Genomic DNA, 21,058 nt, shown 5'->3' with positions numbered 1-21,058 from the left:
AAAGGACACCCAGTCTTGTTGCACATTCCCATCTCTCAATCTGTAGCCATTAAGATAATAATCTGCCTTCCTGTTTTTGCTACCAAAGTGGAAAACCTCACACTTATCCACATTATACTGCATCTGCCATGCATTTGCCCACTCACTCAACTTACACAAATCATACTGAAGTATTTCTGCATCCTCCTCACAGCTCACCCTCCCACCCAGCTTTGTATCATCTGCAAATTTGGAGATATTACATTTAGTTCCCTCAGCTAAATCATTAAAATATATTGTGAATATCTGGGGCCCCACGTACCAGTCCCATGTGGAAAGAAACCTGTTTACTCCTACTCTTTGTTCACTCTCTGCCAACCAGTTTTCTATCCACCTCAATATACTACCCCTAATCCTATCCTCTTTAATTTAACACTCTAATCTCTTATGTGGGACTTTGTCAAAAGCCTTCTGGAAGCCCAAATAAACCACATCCACTGGCTCCCCCTCATTAACTCTACTAGTTACATCCTCAAAGAATTCCAGTAGATTTGTCAAGCATGATTTCCCTTTCGTAAATCCATACTGACTCTGTCCGATCCTGTCATTGTTTTCCAAGTGTTGTTAAATATTTTATAATGGACTCCAGCATTTTCCCCACTCCTGACGTCAGGTCCACTGGTCTATAATTCCCTATTTTCTGTCTACCTCCCTTTTTGAATTGTGGGGTACATTAGCTACCCTCCAATCTGTAGGAATGTTCCAGAGTTTACAGAATCTTGGACAATGACCACCAATGTATTCACTATTGCTAAAGTCACTTTCTGAAGTAGTCTGGGATGTAGATTATCAGTCCCTGGGGATTTATCAGCCTTCAATCTTATCAATGTCCTAATAGCATTTCCCTACTAGTACTGGTTTCCTTCAGTTTCTTCCCCTCACTAAACCCTATGTTCCCCAATATTTCTGGTACATTATTTGTGTCCTTCTTTGTGGAGACAGAACCAAAGTATGTATTTAGTTGCTCAGCCATATATTTGTGCCACATTATAGATGTCCCTGTTTCTGACTGTAAGGGACCTACATTTGTATTCACCAAACGTTTTCACTTCATATGCCTATAGAGGCTTTTACATCAGTTTTTATATTCTCCACAAGCTTACTATGCTATTTTCCCCTTATTAATAAATCCCTTTCTCCTCCTTTGCTTAACTCTGAACTGTTCCCAATCCTCAGGACTGCAGTTTTTTCTGGCCAATCTGTATGCTTCTTCCTTGGATCTAATACGGCAGGACCCTAGGAAGCACCAAGGATTGGATTGGATTGGATTGGATTTTGTTTATTGTCATGTGTACCAAGGTACAGTGAAAAGTATTTTTCTGCGAGCAGCTCAACAGATCATTAAGTACATGAAAAGAAAAGGAAATAAAAGAAGTGACATAATAGGGCAACACAATGTAACTACATAACACCGGCATTGGTGAAGCATACATGGGTGTAATGTTAATGAGGTCAGTCCATAAGAGGGTCGTTTAGGAGTCTGGTAACAGCGGGGAAGAAGCTGTTTTTGAGTCTGTTCGTGCGTGTTCTCAGACTTTTGTATCTCCTGCCCGATGGAAGATGTTGGAAGAGTGAGTAAGCCGGGTGGGAGGGGTCTTTGATTATGCTGCCCGCTTTCCCCAGGCAGCGGGAGGTGTAGATGGAGTCAATGGATTGAAGGCAGGTTCGTGTGATGGACTGGGCGGTGTTCATGACTCTCTGAAGTTTCTTGCGATCTTGGGCCGAGCAGTTGCCATACCAGGCTGTGATGCAGCCAGATAGGAAGCTTTCTATGGTGCATCTGTAAAAGTTGGTAAGAGTTAATGTGGACATGCCGAATTTCCTTAGTTTCCTGAGGAAGTATAGGCGCTGTTGTGCTTTCTTGGTGGTAGCGTCGACGTGGGTGGACCAGGACAGATTTTTGGAGATGTGTACCCCTAGGAATGTGTACCCCAAGGATCAGAGGGATCTTGGTGTGCATGTACACCGATCCCTTAAGGTAGCAGATCAAGTGGACACAATGGTTAAGAAGGCATATGGTATACTTGCCTTTATTAGCCGAGACATAGAGTTTAAGAGCAGGAAGGTTATGCTGGAACCGCATAAAATGTTAGTTCGGCCACAGCTGGAGTATTGTGTGCAGTTCTGGAATCCACACTATCGGAGGGATGTGATAGCACTGGAAAGGATGCAGAGGCATACAAGGTTATGGGCCAAGTGCTGGGAAATGGGATTAGAATAGTTAGGTGGTTGTTTTTGACTGGCACAGGCTCGATGGGTCTAAGTGCCTTTTCTGTGCTGTGTGACTCTATGACTATCTCTAATTTCCCTTGTAAACCATCATTTTGCCACCTTTCCGACTTTATTTCTGTGGCAGACAGGGATGAACAATTGTTGCAGTTCACCCATGCGCCCTCTGAATGTTTGCCATTGCCTATCCACTATCATCCCTTTAAGTAGCGTTCCCCAATCTATAAAAAACAACTTATGCTTCATATCATCGTAGTATCCTTTATTTAGATTCAGGACCCTGGTCTCAGAATCAACTTTGTCACTCTCCATCCTAATGAAGAATTCTATCATTTTATTGTCGCTCATCCCCAATGGGCCTCACACAACCCGATTGCCAATTATCCCTTTCACATTACATCCAATCTAGAATGACTTGTTCCCTAATGGGTTGCTCAACTTATTGGTCAAGAAAACCATCACCTATACACTCGAGGATTTTCCGATCTATGTGCAGATTAAAATCATCACATAATTACAACTGCTCCTTCAGCGCATGCATCTCTAATTTCCTATTTAATGCCATTCCCAACATCACCACTACAGTTTCTCAGCTCGACCAATACAGATCCACATTATCGAAGCTAATATCCTTCCTTACTATTGCGTTAATTTGCTCTTTAACCAACAACGTAACTCCACTGCCATTTTCCTTTTTGTCTGTCCTTCTTAGATATTAATTAACCCTGGATGTTCAGTTCCCATCCCTAGTCACCCTGCAACCACGTCCCTGTAATCCTGACTGTATCATACCCATTTTCACCTATTTGCACCCAATTAATTCATCCACTTATTGCGAATGATCTGTGCATTAAGGCACATAGTTTTAAGCTTTGTCTTTTTAACATTCCTTGTTCCATTCCGATTTTTTTTCACTGTCGCCCTGTTTTGATTTTGGCCCTTGGTTTCCTTGGCTATCACCTTTCTTATTCCACTTTCTCTCTTTTGTACTTGTCCGTGTTTCCGCCTTTTCTGACTCCTTGTAGAGGTTCCCAAGCCTCAACCACTCTTGCAGATATTCCCCCGAGGACACCACTCCTAGTCCTGCCCAGGTATAACCTGTCCAATTTGTACTGGTCCTGAATCCCCCAACGTCCCAGCAATCTGAAACCCTGCCCCTTGCACCATTTCTTCAGCTATCAATACCGTGGGCAGCACGGTAGCATTGTGGATAGCGCAATTGCTTCACAGCTCCAGGATCCCAGGTTCGATTCCGGCTTGGGTCACTGTCTGTACAGAGTCTGCACATCCTCCCCGTGTGTGCGTGGGTTTCCTCCGGGTGCTCCGGTTTCCTCGCACAGTGGATTGGCCATGCTAAATTGCCCTTAGAGTCCAAAATTGCCCTTGGTGTTGGGTGGGGTTACTGGGTTATGGGGATAGGTGTGGGCTTGGGTAGGGTGCTCTTTCCAAGAGCCGGTGCAGACTCAATGGGCTGAATGGCCTCATTCTATAAATTCTATGATATATCCTCCTTTTTCTGATAATAATCCTGAGATTATTTGAGGTCCGACTTATCAACTTACTTCCTCACTCCTTCTATTCTGCTTTTAGGACCTCATTCCTCTTTCTACCTAAGTTGTTTGTAGCAATGTGTACCACGAACACCGTCTGTTCCCCCTCCCCCTCCAGAATGTCTTGGATCCACTCTGTGACATCCTTTTTTTAAAAAGAAATGTTTATTCAAGGTTTTCAATAAGTTTTTACAAAACACTCCAAAAAGGAAAGAAAATATACATCAGAAAAATAAAAAGGGGGGGCATTACGCCATCCCCTCCAACAACTTAAACCACTAAACATTAAACTATCTAACAAACTAAGAACAAAAATGGGGCAAACGCCCCTTGTAGTAATAAAAACAAGCCAAACACCCCCCTTCTCCCCCCTGGGTTGCTGTTGCTCTTGACCTCCATCTAACGTTCCACAAGAAAGTCTCGGGACGGTTGCCACTGCCTGGAGAACCCCTGCACAGACCCTCGCAAGGCAAACTTTATCCTCTCCAACTTGATGAACCCTGCCATGTCATTAATCCAAGCCTCCACGCATCCCTCCACATTAATAGGATCCTCCTTCGGGCTACCAAGGACGCAAAGGCCAGAACTCCGGCCTCTTTCAGCTCCTATACTCCCGGTTCATCTGATACCCCGAATATTGCTATCCCCCAGCTCCTGGTCCCCCTGGTCCTCGTGTATCACTCCCGGGACACAATCCTCAATCCTTGTGGCTAGGACCTTTGCCAGCAACTTGGCATCTACATTAAGGAGCGACATCGGCCTATACGAGCCACACTGCAGCGGGTCCTTGTCCCGCTTAAGGATCAGCGAGATCAGCACCCGAGACATTGTCGGGGGGAGAATCCCTTCCTCCCTCGCCTCGTTGAAGGTTCCCATCAGCAGCGGACCCAGCAGATCCACAAACTTCCTGTAGAATTCGACCGGGAACTCATCAGGCCCCGGGACCTTGCCCGCCCGAATGCTCCCCAACCCCATAACCAGCTCCTCTATCCCAATCGGGGCCCCCATGCCTTCCACCTGCCCCTCCTCCACTCTTGGGAACTTCAAATGGTCCAGGAACCACCGCATCCCCCCCCCCCTTCCGGGGGTTCTGACTTATACAGGTTCCCATAAAAATCCCTGAATACCTCATTTATTTTAGCCGAACACCGCACCGTGTTCCCCCCTCTGTCCCTGATTCCTCCAATTTGCCCCGCCGCCTCCCTCTTGCGTCGCTGATGCGACAGCATCCGTCTCGTCTTCTCCCCATATTTGTATACTGCCCCCTGCACCTTCCTCCACTGGATCTCCGCTTTCCCCGTGGTCAACAAATCAAATTCCGTTTGGAGGCTCCGTCGCTCCTTCAGCAGCCCCTCTTCAGGGGAATCCGCAGACCTCCTATCCACCCTTAATATCTCCCCCACCAACCTCTCCCTCTCTGTCCTCTCTCTCTTCTCCCTGTGAGCCCTAATTGAGATTGACTCTCCCCTAACCACCACTTTCAGAGCCTCCCAAACCACACCAACCGGTACTTCCCCATTATCATTGGCCTCTATGTATCTCTGAATGCACTCCTGGACCCGCCCACAAACCTCATCTGCCAACAGTCCCACGTCCAAGCGCCACAGTGGGCGCTGGTCCCTTTCCTCCCCCAACTCCAGCTCCACCCAGCGCAGGGCGTGGTCCGAAATCGTTATGGCCGAATATTCCATTCCCTCCACTCTTAGAATCAGTGCCCTGCTCACCATAAAGAAGTCTATCCGTGAATAGGCCTTATGCACATGGGAGAAAAAAGAGAACTCTCTGGCCGCCGGCCTAGCAAACTTCCACGGATCCACTCCCCCCCCCATCTGATCCATAAACCCCCTGAGGACCTTGGCCGCAGCTGGCCTCTTGTCCGACCTCGACCTGGATGGGTCCAGTGCCCGGTCCAGTACCGTATTAAAGTCCCACCCCCCCCACATGATCAGGCTCCCCGCTTCCAGATCCGGGATCCGACTCAGCATGCGCTTCATGAACCCTGCATCGTCCCAATTTGAGGCATACACATTCACCAGCACCACCCGGGTCCCCTGCAGCCTACCACTCACCATCACATATCATAGAACATAGAAAAATACAGCACAGAACAGGCCCTTCGGCCCACGATGTTGTGCCGAACCTTTGTCCTAGATTAATCATAGATTATCATAGAATTTACAGTGCAGAAGGAGGCCATTCGGCCCATTGAGTCTGCACCGGCTCTTGGAAAGAGCACCCTACCCAAAGTCAACACCTCCACCCAACACTAAGGGCAATTTTGGACACTAAGGGCAATTTATAATGGCCAATCCACCTAACCTGCACATCTTTGGACTGTGGGAGGAAACCGGAGCACCCGGAGGAAACCCACGCACACACGGGGAGGATGTGCAGACTCCGCACAGACAGTGACCCAAGCCGGAATCGAACTTGGGACCCTGGAGCTGTGAAGCAATTGTGCAATCCACAATGCTACCATGCTGCCCTTAAGAACAAATTAATCTACACTATATCATTCTACCGTAATCCATGTACCTATCCAATAGCTGCTTGAAGGTCCCTAATGTTTCTGACTCAACTACTTCCACAGGCAGTGCATTCCATGTCCCCACTACTCTCTGGGTAAAGAATCTACCTCTGACATCCCCCCTATATCTTCCACCATTAAGCTTAAATTTATGTCCCCTTGTAATGGTTTGTTCCACCGGGGGAAAAAGTCTCTGACTGTCTACTCTATCTATTCCCCTGATCATCTTATAAACCTCTATCAAGTCGCCCCTCATCCTTCTCCGTTCTAATGAGTAAAGGCCTAGCACCCTCAACCTTTATTCGTAAGACCTACTCTCCATTGCAGGCAACATCCTGGTAAATCTCCTTTGCACCTTTTCCAAAGCTTCCACATCCTTCCTAAAATGAGGCGACCAGAACTGTACACAGTACTCCAAATGTGGCCTTACCAAAGTTTTGTACAGCTGCATCATCACCTCACGGCTCTTAAATTCAATCCCTCTGTTAATGAACGCTAGCACACCATAGGCCTTCTTCACAGCTCTATCCACTTGAGTGGCAACTATCAAAGATGTATGAACATAGACCCCAAGATCTCTCTGCTCCTCCACATTGCCAAGAACTCTACCGTTAACCCTGTATTCCGCATTCATATTTGTCCTTCCAAAATGGACAACCTCACACTTTTCAGGGTAAAACTCCACTTCTCAGCCCAGCTCTGCATCCTATCTATGTCTCTTTGCAGCCGACAACAGCCCTCCTCACTATCCACAACTCCACCAATCTTCGTACCGTCTGCAAATTTACTAACCCACCCTTCAACTCCCTCATCCAAGTCATTAATGAAAATCACAAACAGCAGAGGACCCAGAACTGATCCCTGCGGTACGCCACTGGTAACTGGGATCCAGGCTGAATATTTGCCATCCACCACCACTCTCTGACTTCTATCGGTTAGCCGGTTCATTATCCAACTGGCCAAATTTCCCACTATCCCATGCCTCCTTACTTTCTGCATAAGCCTACCATGGGGAACCATATCAAATGCCTTACTAAAATCCATGTACTCTACATTCACTGCTTTACCTTCATCCACATGCTTGGTCACCTCCTCAAAGAATTCAATAAGACTTGTAAGGCAAGACCTACCCCTCACAAATCCGTGCTGACTATCCCTAATCAAGCAGTGTCTTTCCAGATGCTCAGAAATCCTATCCCTCAGTACCCTTTCCATTACTTTGCCTACCACCGAAGTAAGACTAACTGGCCTGTAATTCCCAGGGTTATCCCTAGTCCCTTTTTTGAACAGGGGCACGACATTCGCCACTCTCCAATCCCCTGGTACCACCCCTGTTGACAATGAGGACAAAAAGATCATTGCCAACGGCTCTGCAATTTCATCTCTTGCTTCCCATAGAATCCTTGGATATATCCCGTCAGGCCCGGGGGATTTGTCTATCAAGTTTTTCAAAATGCCCAACACATCTTCCTTCCGAACAAGTATTTCCTCGAGCTTACCAGTCTGTTTCACACTGTCCTCTCCAACAACATGGCCCCTCTCATTTGTAAATACAGAAGAAAAGTACTCCTTCAAGACCTCTCCTATCTCTTCAGACTCAATACACAATCTCCCGCTACTGTCCTTGATCGGACCTACCCTCTCTCTAGTCATTCTCATATTTCTCACATATGTGTAAAAGGCCTTGGGGTTTTCCTTGATCCTACCCGCCAAAGATTGTTCATGCCCTCTCTTAGCTCTCCTAATCCCTTTCTTCAGTTCCCTCCGGGCTATCTTGTATCCCTCCAGCGCCCTGTCTGAACCTTGTTTCCTCAGCCTTACATAAGTCTCCTTTTTCCTCTTAACAAGACATTCAACCTCTCTTGTCAACCATGGTTCCCTCACTCAACCATCTCTTCCCTGCCTGATAGGGACATACATATCAAGGACACATAGTACCTGTTCCTTGAACAAGTTCCACATTTCACTTGTGTCCTTCCCTGACAGCCTATGTTCCCAACTTATGCACTTCAATTCTTGTCTGACAACATCGTATTTACCCTTCCCCCAATTGTAAACCTTGCCCTGTTGCACGCACCTATCCCTCTCCATTACTAAAGTGAAAGTCACAGAATTGTTGCCACTATCTCCAAAATGCTCCCCCACTAACAAATCTATCACTTGCCCGAGTTCATTACCAAGTACCAAATCCAATATTGGTCGGACAATCTACATACTCTGTTAGAAAAGCTTGCTGGACACACTGCACAAACACCACCCCATCCAAACTATTTGATCTAAAAAGTTTCCACTCAATATTTGGGAAGTTAAAATCACCCATGACTACTACCCTGTGACTTCTGCACCTTTCCAAAATCTGTTTCCCAATCTGTTCCTCCACATCTCTACTACTATTGGGGGGCCTATAGAAAACTCCTAACAAGGTGACTGCTCCTTTCCTATTTCTGACTTCAACCCATACTACCTCAGTAGGCAGATACTCCTCGAACTGCCTTTCTGCAGCTGTTATACTAGCTCTAATTAACAATGCCACCCCCCACCTCTTTTACCACCCTCCCTAATCTTATTGAAACATCTATAACCAGGGACCTCCAACAACCATTTCTGCCCCTCTTCTATCCAGGTTTCCGTGATGGCCACCACATCGTAGTCCCAAGAACTGATCCATGCCTTAAGTTCACCCACCTTATTCCTGATGCTTCTTGCGTTGAAGTATACACACTTCAACCCATCTCCGTGCCTGCAAGTACTCTCCTTTGTCAGTGTTCCCTTCCCCACTGTCTCATTACACGCTTTGGCGTCCTGAATATCGGCTACCTTAGCTGCTGGACTACAAATCCGGTTCCCATTCCCCTGCCAAATTAGTTTAAACCCTCCCGAAGAGTGCTAGAAAACCTCCCTCCCAGGATATTGGTGCCCCTCTGGTTCAGATGCAACCCGTCCTGCTTGTACAGGTCCCACCTTCCCCAGAATGCACTCCAATTATCCAAATACCTGAAGCCCTCCCTCCTACACCATTCCTGCAGCCACGTGTTCAGCTGCACTCTCTTCCTATTCCTAGCCTCGCTATCACGTGGCACCGGCAACAAACCAGAGATGACAACTCTGTCTGTCCTGGCTTTTAACTTCCAGCCTAACTCCCTAAACTCGTTTATTACCTCCACACCCTTTTCCTACCTACGTCGTTGGTACCAATGTGCACCACGACTTCTGGCTGCTCCCCCTCCTCCTTAAGGATCCTGAAGACACGATCCGAGACATCCCTGGCCCTGGCACCTGGGAGGCAACATACCTTCCGGGAGTCTCGCTCGCGACCACAGAATCTCCTATCTATTCCCCTAACCATTGAATCTCCTTCTACTATTGCTTTTCTATTCTCCCCCCTTCCCTTCTGAGCCCCAGAGCCAGACTCAGTGCCAGAGACCTGGCCGCTAGGGCCTTCCCCCGGTAGATCATCCCCCCCCAACAGCATCCAAAACGGTATACTTGTTTTGAAGGGGAACGGCCACGAGGGATCCCTGCACTGTCTGCCTGTTTGTTTTCTTTCCCCTGACTGTAACCCAGCTATTCTTATCCTGTACCTTGGGTGTGGTTACCTCCCTGTAACTCTTCTCTATTACCCCCTCTGCCTCCCGGATGATCCGGAGTTCATCCAGCTTCAGCTCCAGTTCCCTAACACGGTCTTTGAGGAGCTGGAGTTGGGTGCACGTCACGCAGGTATAGTCAGCGAGGACACCGGAGGTATCCCTCACCACCCACATCCTACAGGAGGAGCATGCAACTGGCCTAGCCTCCATCCCATCTTACCTTACAGAATGTAGCTGCCCTATGGACCAACTGGACCTCCGCCCTCCAACTCTGCTCCCAGCCAGCTGCACTCTCTGTAAACTCCTGGCTTCCTTCTCACTCTTTGCGGAAATGTAGGAAACAAAATGAAAGGAGCGCCTTACTCCCTCCTCACCTAACTCCCTCAGTCACCAATCTCTCACTATCGCACTCAACTGCATCAAATTCAGCACTCCCTCAGTCACCAAACTCTCACGATAGCACTCAAATGCACCAAATTCTGCACTCAGTGCAAAATACTATTGACCCCCATTATCAGCCACAATGTTCAGCGCCTCGAACGACACCCACTTACTCACCAGGATTGCAACCCCTCTATTCTTCGCATCCAGCCCCGAATGAAAGACCTGCCCCACCCATCCCTTTCTCAGCCTGATCTGATCCACCACGTTCAAATGCATCTCCTGCAACATAGCGATGTCTGCCTTCAGTCCCTTTAAGTGCGTGAACACCCTGGCCCTCTTGACCAGCCTGTTCAGGCCCCTCACGTTCCATGTGATCAGCCAGATCGGGGCTCTGCACTCCAGTCTTGGTCGACACGGATCTCCGTATTCTCCACCTGCTGCTCCGTTCTTTCTTCGCCCAACTCAGGACGCACTCTCTGTCCGTGAAGCGGTGGAACCTCACCACTACGGCCCTTGGCAGCTCATTTGCCTTAGGCCTCCTTGCCAGGACTCTGTGAGCCCCATCCAGCTCCAGGGGCCTCGGGAAGGCCCCCCCCCCCCGACTAGCCATCTCCTTTCTTAAGCCAGCTACGTGCCCATGCCTCCCGCACTCTTCAGTCCCCCAGGCAGAGGACCCCTGCCCCGACTCTCCCTCTTACCTCCAGCTCCCCTTCAGTCAGTACAGCAGCAACCCAGTCCCCCCACCCTACCCCCGGCTAGAAAACTGTCTAGCCCCCTTGCTCCCCCCATTGCACTCCCGTAAGTCATCTGACTCCTGCTGACCCCAGCCGCTCCCATCTCTGCCAATGATCCCCCATTTAGATTCCCTGTCAAAATCCCCCCTCCCGCTTCAAGTCGATATGACACCCCTCCGGCACCGCCCCTCCCATCGGGCCACGCCCCCCTTCTTTAGCGCGGGAAGAAAGCCTGCGATTTTCTACCTGGCCCGGCCCCGGGCCCCTGTGGCGCAGCTCCTTTCTCGTGCAGCCCTCTCCCCAATTCCCGACGGCCCAGGGCCTCCTCCCCCCCTTCCCCCTTCGAACGCGAGGAGTGGCCTCTCCAAAACAGTACCCATGCCCATTAAAACACACATATCACATCCACTCACCCCTTCCCACTCCCCAGCTTTCCCAAACCCACAGCAAACCATTAGTTCGAGTCCAATTTTTCGTTCTGAATAAAGGTCCATGCCTCCTCCGGCGTATCAAAATAATGGTGGCGGTCCTGAAAAGTGACCCACAATCGCGCTGGCTGCAACAGCCCGAACTTCACCCCCTTTCGGTGGAGAACCGCCTTGGCCCAGTTGAACCCTGCCCTCTTCTTGGCCTGCTCTGCACTCCAGTCTTGGTAGACACGGATCTCCGTATTCTCCCACCTGCTGCTCCGTTCTTTCTTCGCCCAACTCAGGACGCATTCTCTGTCCATGAAGCGGTGGAGCCTCACCACTACGGCCCTTGGCAGCTCATTTGCCTTAGGCCTCCTTGCCAGGACTCTGTGAGCCCCATTCAGCTCCAGGGGCCTCGGGAAGGCTCCCGCGCCCATTAGCGTATTCAGCATCGTGGTTACATATGCCTCGATGTCGGACCCCTCCACACCTTCAGGGAGACCCAGAATCCGGAGATTCTTCCTCCTCGACCTGTTCTCCAGGTCCTCAAACTTTTCCTGCCACTTTTTATGCAGCGCCTCCATTTTCACCGCCAGGCCCAGGATCTTATCCTCGTTTTCAGAGGCTTTCTGCTGCACCTCTCTAATCGCCGCCTCTTGAGCCTTCTGGGTCTCCACCAGCCTCTCAATCAACACTTTCATTGGGGCCAGCATCTCTGCTTTCAGCTCCGCAAAGCAGCTTTTCAGGAACTCCTGCTGCTCCTGCGACCATTGCGCCCACGCTGCCTGGTCTCCGCCCGCCGCCATCTTACCTTTTCGCGCCCGTTCTCCTCTCTTCTCCAAGATCACTTTTTTGACCGCTCCACTCCTGGTCCACTCCATGCAGTGCTGGGGGAACCTTACTGCTGCCTTCCCACACCGGGAATCGTTGTCCAAGTGCCGCTGGGGCTCCTCAAAAGGGCCCAAAAGGCCGTTCACGGCGGGAGCTGCCGAACGTGCGACCTACCCAGGCATAGCCGCAACCGGAAGTCCTCTGTGACATCCTTGACCCTAGCACCAGGGAGGGAACATACCATCCCGGTATGTTGAATTCCATTTAACTATTGCATCTCCATATTTTTTACTCCTCTTCTGTGCAGCAGAGCCAACCATGGTGCGGCAGATTTGGCTGTTGCTGCTTTCCCCTGAGAGGTCATTCCCTTCAACAATATCCAAGTGGTAGATCTGTTTTTCAGGGGAATGACCACAGGAGATTCCTGCACTGTGTGCCTTGTCCTCTCACTCTACCTGGTGGTCACCCATTCTCTTCCTGCCTGCGGAGTCTTAGCGTGCGGTGTGACCACATTTCTATACATGCTATCCTAAATGTTCTCTGTGTCACAGATGCTCCATAGTGTCCCCAACCTTGCTGCTCGAGCTCCAGGATCTGCAGCTGGAGACACTTTCTGCACAAATGCTGGCCCCGGGCTACATTTCCCACATAGAGCAGGATGAGCATACCATGGCTTTGAGCTCTCCTGCCATGGCTTACCCCTTTAAATTAAACCTTTTGGAAGATACTTTAAACCAAATAATATCAATTACATTAGGGCCCTCCTTCCCTGGTCCTCGTTACTATAGAATATTGCCCTTACAAACTATAGACCACAAAATATAGACCTTACTAACGATAAGGCAGAATGTGACAGGCAGAACATCTTTTTGGCTTGACAATAACATTCTGTGGAGAATACCACTCATGTTGCTACTGCGTAATAGAAGTGTGAAACAGCTAGCTTCACCCGTTGCTCAAATCTTTGAAATATCTTGCCCTTCCAGGGTAATCTGCGGTAGAATGGGCACTTATGGGGGCCCAAAATTATGACCTTTGATCTGTCCATGGGTTTATATGTGATACAGACAAAATGATTTGATCAGGGTAGCCATTGTCCTGCAGGAAAGCATCAAGCTTTCATGGTGAGCAAGTGGCTTGGGCCCTATTTATGAGGGTGCCGTTAAGGCCAATTTTACAGCATGTGGAACTGTAAGAAATATCAGAAATATGCGTGGGGTATGAGTTTAGGTGTCATTCCTTCAAAGACACATTTCTCACGGAACCCAAGGAAAATGTTGGCAGGAGTTGGGCCTGGAGGGGATCCCATGGTAACACTGTATATTTTGGCATATGTGGTGTCATTAAAGCTGAACTTAATGGTGTGAATTGCTGAGTGCTGAAGTCCAATGAATACTGATGCACTCAATGGCAGTGGGTCTAGATCACCATGATATCGTTCTACAGCATGAATATCTGTGGGTTCCTGAAGTGGAGGATTGGTGAATAGGCTAGCAATGTCGAATCAGCTCAAGGACACAGCAGTGCCATCGATATGCAAGTCCTGTGTGGCCTTTGGAAATATGAAGGAATCCTTCAGTGTGTATTTGGAAAACTTGCTCAAAACCAGTTGTAACAATTCACCTGAACACTTGGTCAATTGGTTAATAGTCAAGATAGGGATGGCATGGTGACACAGTGGTTAGCACTGCTGCCTCACAGCGCCAGGCACCCGGATTCAATTCCAGCCTTGGGTGACTGACTGTGTGGAGTTTGCACATTTTCCCCACGTCTGCATGGGTTTCCTCCGGGTGCTCCGGTTTCATCCCACAGTCCAAAGATGTGCAGGTTAGGTGGATTGGCTACAATAAATTGCTCCTTAGTGTCCAAAGAGGTTCAGGTTCGGTGGGGTTACCGGGATAGGGTGGGGGAGTGGGCCTATGCATGGTGCTCATTCGGTGGGTCGGTGTTGACTCAATGGACTGAATGGCCTCCTTCTACACTGCAGAGATTCTATGGTTCTGTAATTATATAGGACACAAAGGGATTTCCTTCATTAAATGTTTTTAAGATAAAGATAGATAGTTTTTTGAAGAATAAAGGGATTAAGGGTTATGGTGTTCAGGCCGGAAAGTGGAGCTGAGTCCACAAAAGATCAGCCATGATCTCATTGAATGGCGGAGCAGGCTCGAGGGGCCAGATGGCCTACTCCTGCTCCTAGTTCTTATGTTCTTATGTGTGCCTTGGACAGGCCATTACATATGTGGGCGCTCATCTCTCCTACTCAAGAGGAGCAAACGTTTCTTTAATTTACTTTTGAGCAAGGCCGTCCAGCATTTTAAACGGCAGGTCCAATGGATATGAATTTGGACTAGTCATTAAGAATGGCATGAATTTTGTTGATACCGTCATGCATGTTAAGGATGACTATTCACTTCCCTTTGTCAGTGTTACTGATGTGTATATCTGGGCTGGTCTTAAGGCCCAGTAATGCTATAAGACATTCATGTTGCATGTGCAATTTGAGTAGCAGATGAGGTTAGCTGGTTCATTCTGCTGTTGCTATTTATTTCAACACCCATAGTAAGTGGCTCACATCTGATTACTGATAACATACCAGAGAAGATCAGTACAAGCTTTGCATTGACTCAGTCATAATTTGGCACAAGATCATGCATTGTGATTCTTTCTGAATTCTTTAGAGCCATGCCTCATCTCCGGAATGAATCCTAGTTTACTGAAATTGGAGATTTCTCCTGGTCTGTCATAAATGTTACAGCTGTGAAATGCAACATTCGGACCGTTAACATTAAACCTGCTCGACTAGTCGAACAACATGTTTTTGGAGTGTGTGAGTTGATGATCAAACCTACTACTTTCAAAGACTGTGAAACAAGGAAAAAAGTGTAAGTGGGATATACCCACATTTTGCCCAATCCGTGACATTCCCACTGACATGGCTATCCTGACTCATTCGTTCTCTATCAGCTCGAGATGACCAAACTCAGTTTATCTGGAGTCCATGCATTAACAGAAAGAACGGCTAACATTTGCAACACATCATTCACAACCTGTGGGCGCCCCAGGGCATCTTACAGCTGATTACAGACATGCGAGAAATGCATTTCAGCGCAAACTGGTGCAAACAGCAATGAAATAATGACCTGGTAACTTGTTTTCTAGGATATTGACCAAGACATTGGGGAGGATGCCCACATTCTTGTTCTAAATAGTGGAATAAAGGTTACCACTGCTGCCTCAAAGCACCAGGGACCCAGGTTCGATTCTGCCCTTGGGTGACTGTGTGGAGTTTGCACGTTCTCCCCGTGTGTGCGTGGGTTTCCTCCAGGTGCTCCGGTTTCCTCCCACAGTCCAAAGATGTGCAGGTTAGGTGGATTGGCCATGATAAATTGCCCCTTAGTGTTCAAAATTGTGCAGGTTATGTGGTGTCACGGGGTACGGGGACAGGGCGGGTACTGGGCTAGGTAGGGTGCTCTTTCAGCGGGTTGGGTACACTTGATGGGCCTCCTTCTGCATTGTAGGGATTCTATGGAAAACCTTTTGCATCCACGTGACAGGGCAGACTAAATCAACTAGTAACTAAATCACTAGTTTTCGGAGCACTGCTCCTAAGTCTATATATATGTTTCTGGAACATACCTCTTCGTTCACCTGAGGAAAGAGCCGAGCTCCGAAAGCTAGTGATTTGAAACAAACCTCTTGGACTTTAACCTGGTGTTGTAAGACTTCTTACGGAGAAAGAAAAGGTATAGGTTAGGAGCAAAAAATGTTTCCATTTATTGTTAAGAATCATTTAACTGTTAATTGTGAGCTATTTTTTGTGATGTTAATGTGTTGAATCCTGAGTTCAGAACAAAGTTTGTTTTTGGAATCACCCCTGGAGTAAATTGCTCATAGTTTTAAAAATTGAAAAAACATTCTTGGGGTTCCTGTCCGGTATCTGAACAAGTGTAGCGGTCAGGTCTGGGATCTTAACAAAATGTTTTTGGCTTATCACATTGAAGCATAAGCTTTTCCTGAGGTGGGACTGTAGTGATTGTTGTAATTGTTACACCGTGCTGACAACACAGTATTACGTTCCTGGACCACACCCAACAGGGACTAGGATACTGGACAGGAGACCCAACATTTTGTTTGAATTTTGTAAGACTGTAAGGAAAGCATACCTCGCTCCAGGTGTGATTTCACAAAGAAATAGGGATATGGTTCATTAAAACAAACTTTATTACTAACACAGTAGTAAAATATGTCTAACATCACACAACAAAATTGTTTACAATTACCTCTTAGACAATGATAATGAATACAGTGACACAATAACTCTTAACTGCTACCTTTATTCCCACTCAAACAACAGAACCATCTGAGTTCTCAATCCACTTTTAAATACAGTTAGCGTTCCCGGTATACTTTCTGAAGAGATATTTTTTGCGATTGTTTTAAGAGATAGACCTGAATCATGTCAAAACAATGCAGAAATTCGAGCTGTATTCCTTCAGAAGCTGTTCCTCAGCTTGTTTCAGCTCACCTTCCAGCCACACAATTCTGAACTGCTGGGAAAGAAACTGCTCATCTGTCTACAGACATATGTTGAACTGAATTGCAGTGAGAGCAGATGCTTGACTTCTGCGCACAAGCTGATCTGAAAGCAAGCTGCTTTTCTGAAAAATGCCTAATTCTCCTGCTCCTCCCATCTTACCAAGCTGAAACACAATGGGCTGGATTCACCGTTATTGAGGTTAAGTGTGGAGGATCCGTGGCGTTTTACGTCAAAAAAATCTGTGCCGAACCCTCACCAATCCTGCGAGCGGTAAGGGGCTAGCAGCCGTGCTATGTAAAACTTCCGGCTCCCATGATGTAAACGGTTGGAGAATGGCTGGGCCCGTGGCCGCACACATGCGCGTGCGACAATCCGCCGTGGTCGCACCAAAAAACAAGGCGCCGGCCGTGCGCGGACCTGACCTGCCAGATAGTGCACCCCTGGCAACCCCCTGGCCACCCGCTGGCCATGCCCCACCAGTCCCCCCAGACCTCGCGGAAGCCCCCACAGTCAGCAGCACGGCCGTCCGACTTTGGCGGCGCTGGAGACAGTCCGCAGCCGCCACGCCGGGTTCCTGACCGCTGAGACCACACGCCAACTGCATGGTCGGGAACTTGGCCCACCCGGGGCGGAGCATCAGGGGTGGGCATTCAGGTGACACTAATAAAGATTATTATCATTGTATTCACCTTGATCGTCTGCACCCTCCCCGCCAGGGAAAGCAGGAGTGCATAAACCCACAATGAATTGTGAAAAATCCTAGAAGGGCATTTCTCACCAAGGCCACTTATAATTGCAGAAAGGTTTAGTTCCACCTCCACAATCAGGAAGAAGGCGAAAGCATCTCACAATTCATGGTTACCTTAAGAAGGTTAGCAAAATACTGTGAATTTGGTGCAACGCTGGATGACACTCCTCGTGATAGGCTGGTATATGGACTCTGCTGTGGAGCTATTCAGAGGAAGCTGCTCACTGACAGTGCCTTAACTTTTAAATCAGCAGTAGTAATTGCCACATAAATGGAGCTAGCAGCAAAAGAGGCTTCACAGATATGAGTTAGAGCGAAGATCCACAAGATGGAAACCATCAAAAACAAGGGTACAACCATGCCATCGATGTGCACATGCTGGACACTCAGTGGAGGAATGCTGGAGTAGAGAAAATAAGTGTAAGAGCTGTGGCAAAAAGAGCTGTATTACCAAAGCATGCTGGCCACCGCAAACGTCACCAACACCTAAGATATATAAGAAGAAAACATCTAAGCCTATTAGTTAAGTCTACAAGATGATAGATGAAAGTTCAAGACCCCTCAGGAGAAGATATACCCAAACCATTTCAAGAGCAGAAACTAGGTATCTTGTTGGTACAGGACAATCAACAATGTTTCTGGGTATTCCCAAAACTTGGTGGTAACCAAGTGTAAATGAAAGTAGATATGGGACCGACTGTATCATTGAAAACGGAGACAATCTGTAATCAGAAGTTAAAGCATTTTCCATTTAAACCATCAAATGCTGTCTTCCGGATACACACAGAAGAGGTCATACCAATATAAAGATATATTACGGTAAAGTGGAAGTAAGTGGAAAAACAGCGAGTTGCCTCTCCATTTTGTCCATGGAAACTTTCCTGCTTTATCTTGTGGAGCATGGTTGGAAAAAAATCAAACTCAACTGAGGAGTGGTGAATAAACTGGTTGATTCAAAGAATCACTTACAGCAACTTCTGGAAATGTATAAAAAGTTGAAGACTCACTTGGCTCAATTGAGCAGGAGTTAAAGTTCAACTCAAAATTAATTCAAGCAGTATGTCAAAATATCTCAAAGCCAGAACTGTAACATTGGCCATCAGGCCAAAAGTTGAAGAAGAACTAGAAAGACTAGTCCAAACGGGAGTCATTGAACCAGTTGCTACAAGTGATTGGGCTACACCAGTTTTTCCTGCACTAAAACGAGATAGCTCAGTTAGGATAGGTGGAAATTTTGAGGCAACTATGAACCTGGTATTGTGCGCAGATCACTTTCCACTGCCACCGATTGAAGACTTAGTTGTTGGAGGCTAGAAATTCAGTAAAGTTGGTCCATCACAGGTGTATTTACAAATGAATGTGGCTGCCAAATCACAGCCACTACTCACTATCGTGGCGCACAAAGTTCTATTATAGAATATTTCCATTTGGGATAGCATCTACACCTGCTCTTTTTCAAAGATCCATGGATCAAATTCTGAGTGGGTTAAATGGGTTGCAATGTTATCTAGATGACATCCCCAGCACAGTTCAAGTGAACAAGAGCACTTGAAGAACTTGGAAGCGACACTGGAAGGTCTACAAAACCTTAATCTCCGAGTTAAAAAGGAAAACATTCATCAACCCCATGGATTGCATCATTGATAAAGATGGCTTACATAAGTATTAAATTGCTGCTGGTGGAACGCCACGTGATCTATAGTGATGCCAGCAGAGTGTTTGCATGGGCTTCAGCTCTCCGTCAGTATTGTGCGAGTGTCATGATAGCCTGGGCTAGTGCATAGTCAATTTTAATAATAATAATAATCTTTATTGGTGTCACAATAGGCTTGCAATTAACACTGCAGTGAAGTTACTGTGAAAATACCCTAGTCGCCACACTCCACAATTCCAGCCCCACTTGACCCAGAGACAGAACACAATTGAAATTAACAATTAATTCTTAGCAAATATCCGTAGTCATTGGCTGCCCAATAACTACAGTCACCAGGCTTGTAAATTGAAACAATAAATTTTTGAAATATAAATTTTGATTACCCAATTGTTTTATTTTACTTAAGGGGTAATTTAGTGGGGCCAATCCACCAACTCTGCACATTCCTTTGGGTAGTGGGGGTGAGACCCACGCAGGCCCAAGGGAGCATGTGAAAAGTCCAGTGGATAGTGACCCGGGGCCGGGTGCTGTGAAGCAGCAGTGCTAACCACTGTGCCATCGTGCTGCCCCAGACACCAGACACAATTAATTTTTATTCATAACAATATTTATGAGTAAATAGGCAGCAAATACAACTGGTTAACTATTATCTAATTCCCACACCCACAAGACAGACAACCACAGAGGGGAGAGAGGGGTGGAAAGAAAAATAATACAAATAGTAAAAGGGTAAAAGTCTTTGTTTCAGATGGATGTCTTCCAGTTTGACTATTTTTTGTCTACGTCTTGAAGAGAGAGAGAGAGAGAGCAACTCACAGCTTCTTCTCTCTTCGTCCAGGAGAGTTCTCTTTAATTCTTGGATCCTCTGAAAACTTGCCACCTGACTGAAATCAATCACTGTTTGTTGCCAGGCAGAACACGGTTTTTGGCCAATCCATTGGCCACCGGAAAGCAATTGAACCAAATCCCACCGATGTCTCGGGTGCCAGAAAGTCTGAGTTCTTCTGTTTAAAATCTAAATCTCCAATAGCAGTGTACTAGTTTGCAAGTTTTGAGTTCCTCACTTCCTCTGCTCGACTCAAAGGTCACTAAATATCCTTGGATCAAAAATGAGAATGACAAAGTAAAAGAAATAAGAAATAAGGGAATCAACAGGAAGGGTTACAGAGAGCAACATCTCCTTTCATCATATTTGGAATATCTCCTTCTGTGGCACATTGAGAATATAAGAGATACTTGTCCAGGAGAGCAGTGGTGGGGGTTGCAATCAAGAAATTCATGAACTGCTAACACACCTCTCACTTTCTGACAGAAGGAGATATTCAGAACAGTTACCAGATGCTTGGTCAAAGAGACGGGTCTTAAAGAGCGTATTAAAGGAGGAGAGAGTGATAGGATGTGGAAAGATTTATGGATGGAATTCCAGAGGCCGAGATAGCTGAGAGCATGGAGGGGAACACACCAGAGGTCAGAATTGGAGGAGTGCAGAGTTTGTGAAGGATGGCAGAATTGGAAGAGCTTTCAGAGTTAGGACTCTGAGGGACTGAGGCAAGGCTGGTTTTTGAACACGATGATGAGAGTTTTAAATTTTAGGTGTTGGAGGATCTGAAGCCAATGTAGGTGTGCAGGGATGTGATGTGTGAACAGAACGTGGTGCAGGTCAGCACATGAGCAGCAGAGTTTTGGATGAGTTTCAGGATTGGAGGTCAGCCAGGAGAGGGTTGGGATATTCATCAGTATCATTGTGTCTGTAAGTGGTTCATGCACTTATCAGTTACTCTGGACCAGAACAGATTCATCAGAATGGAATGGGCTGGATTTAGTT

This window comes from Scyliorhinus torazame, chromosome 22 (assembly GCF_047496885.1).
Source record: "Scyliorhinus torazame isolate Kashiwa2021f chromosome 22, sScyTor2.1, whole genome shotgun sequence".
Classification (NCBI taxonomy): Eukaryota; Metazoa; Chordata; class Chondrichthyes; order Carcharhiniformes; family Scyliorhinidae; genus Scyliorhinus; species Scyliorhinus torazame.
Note: the sequence above shows the minus strand (reverse complement) of the source record.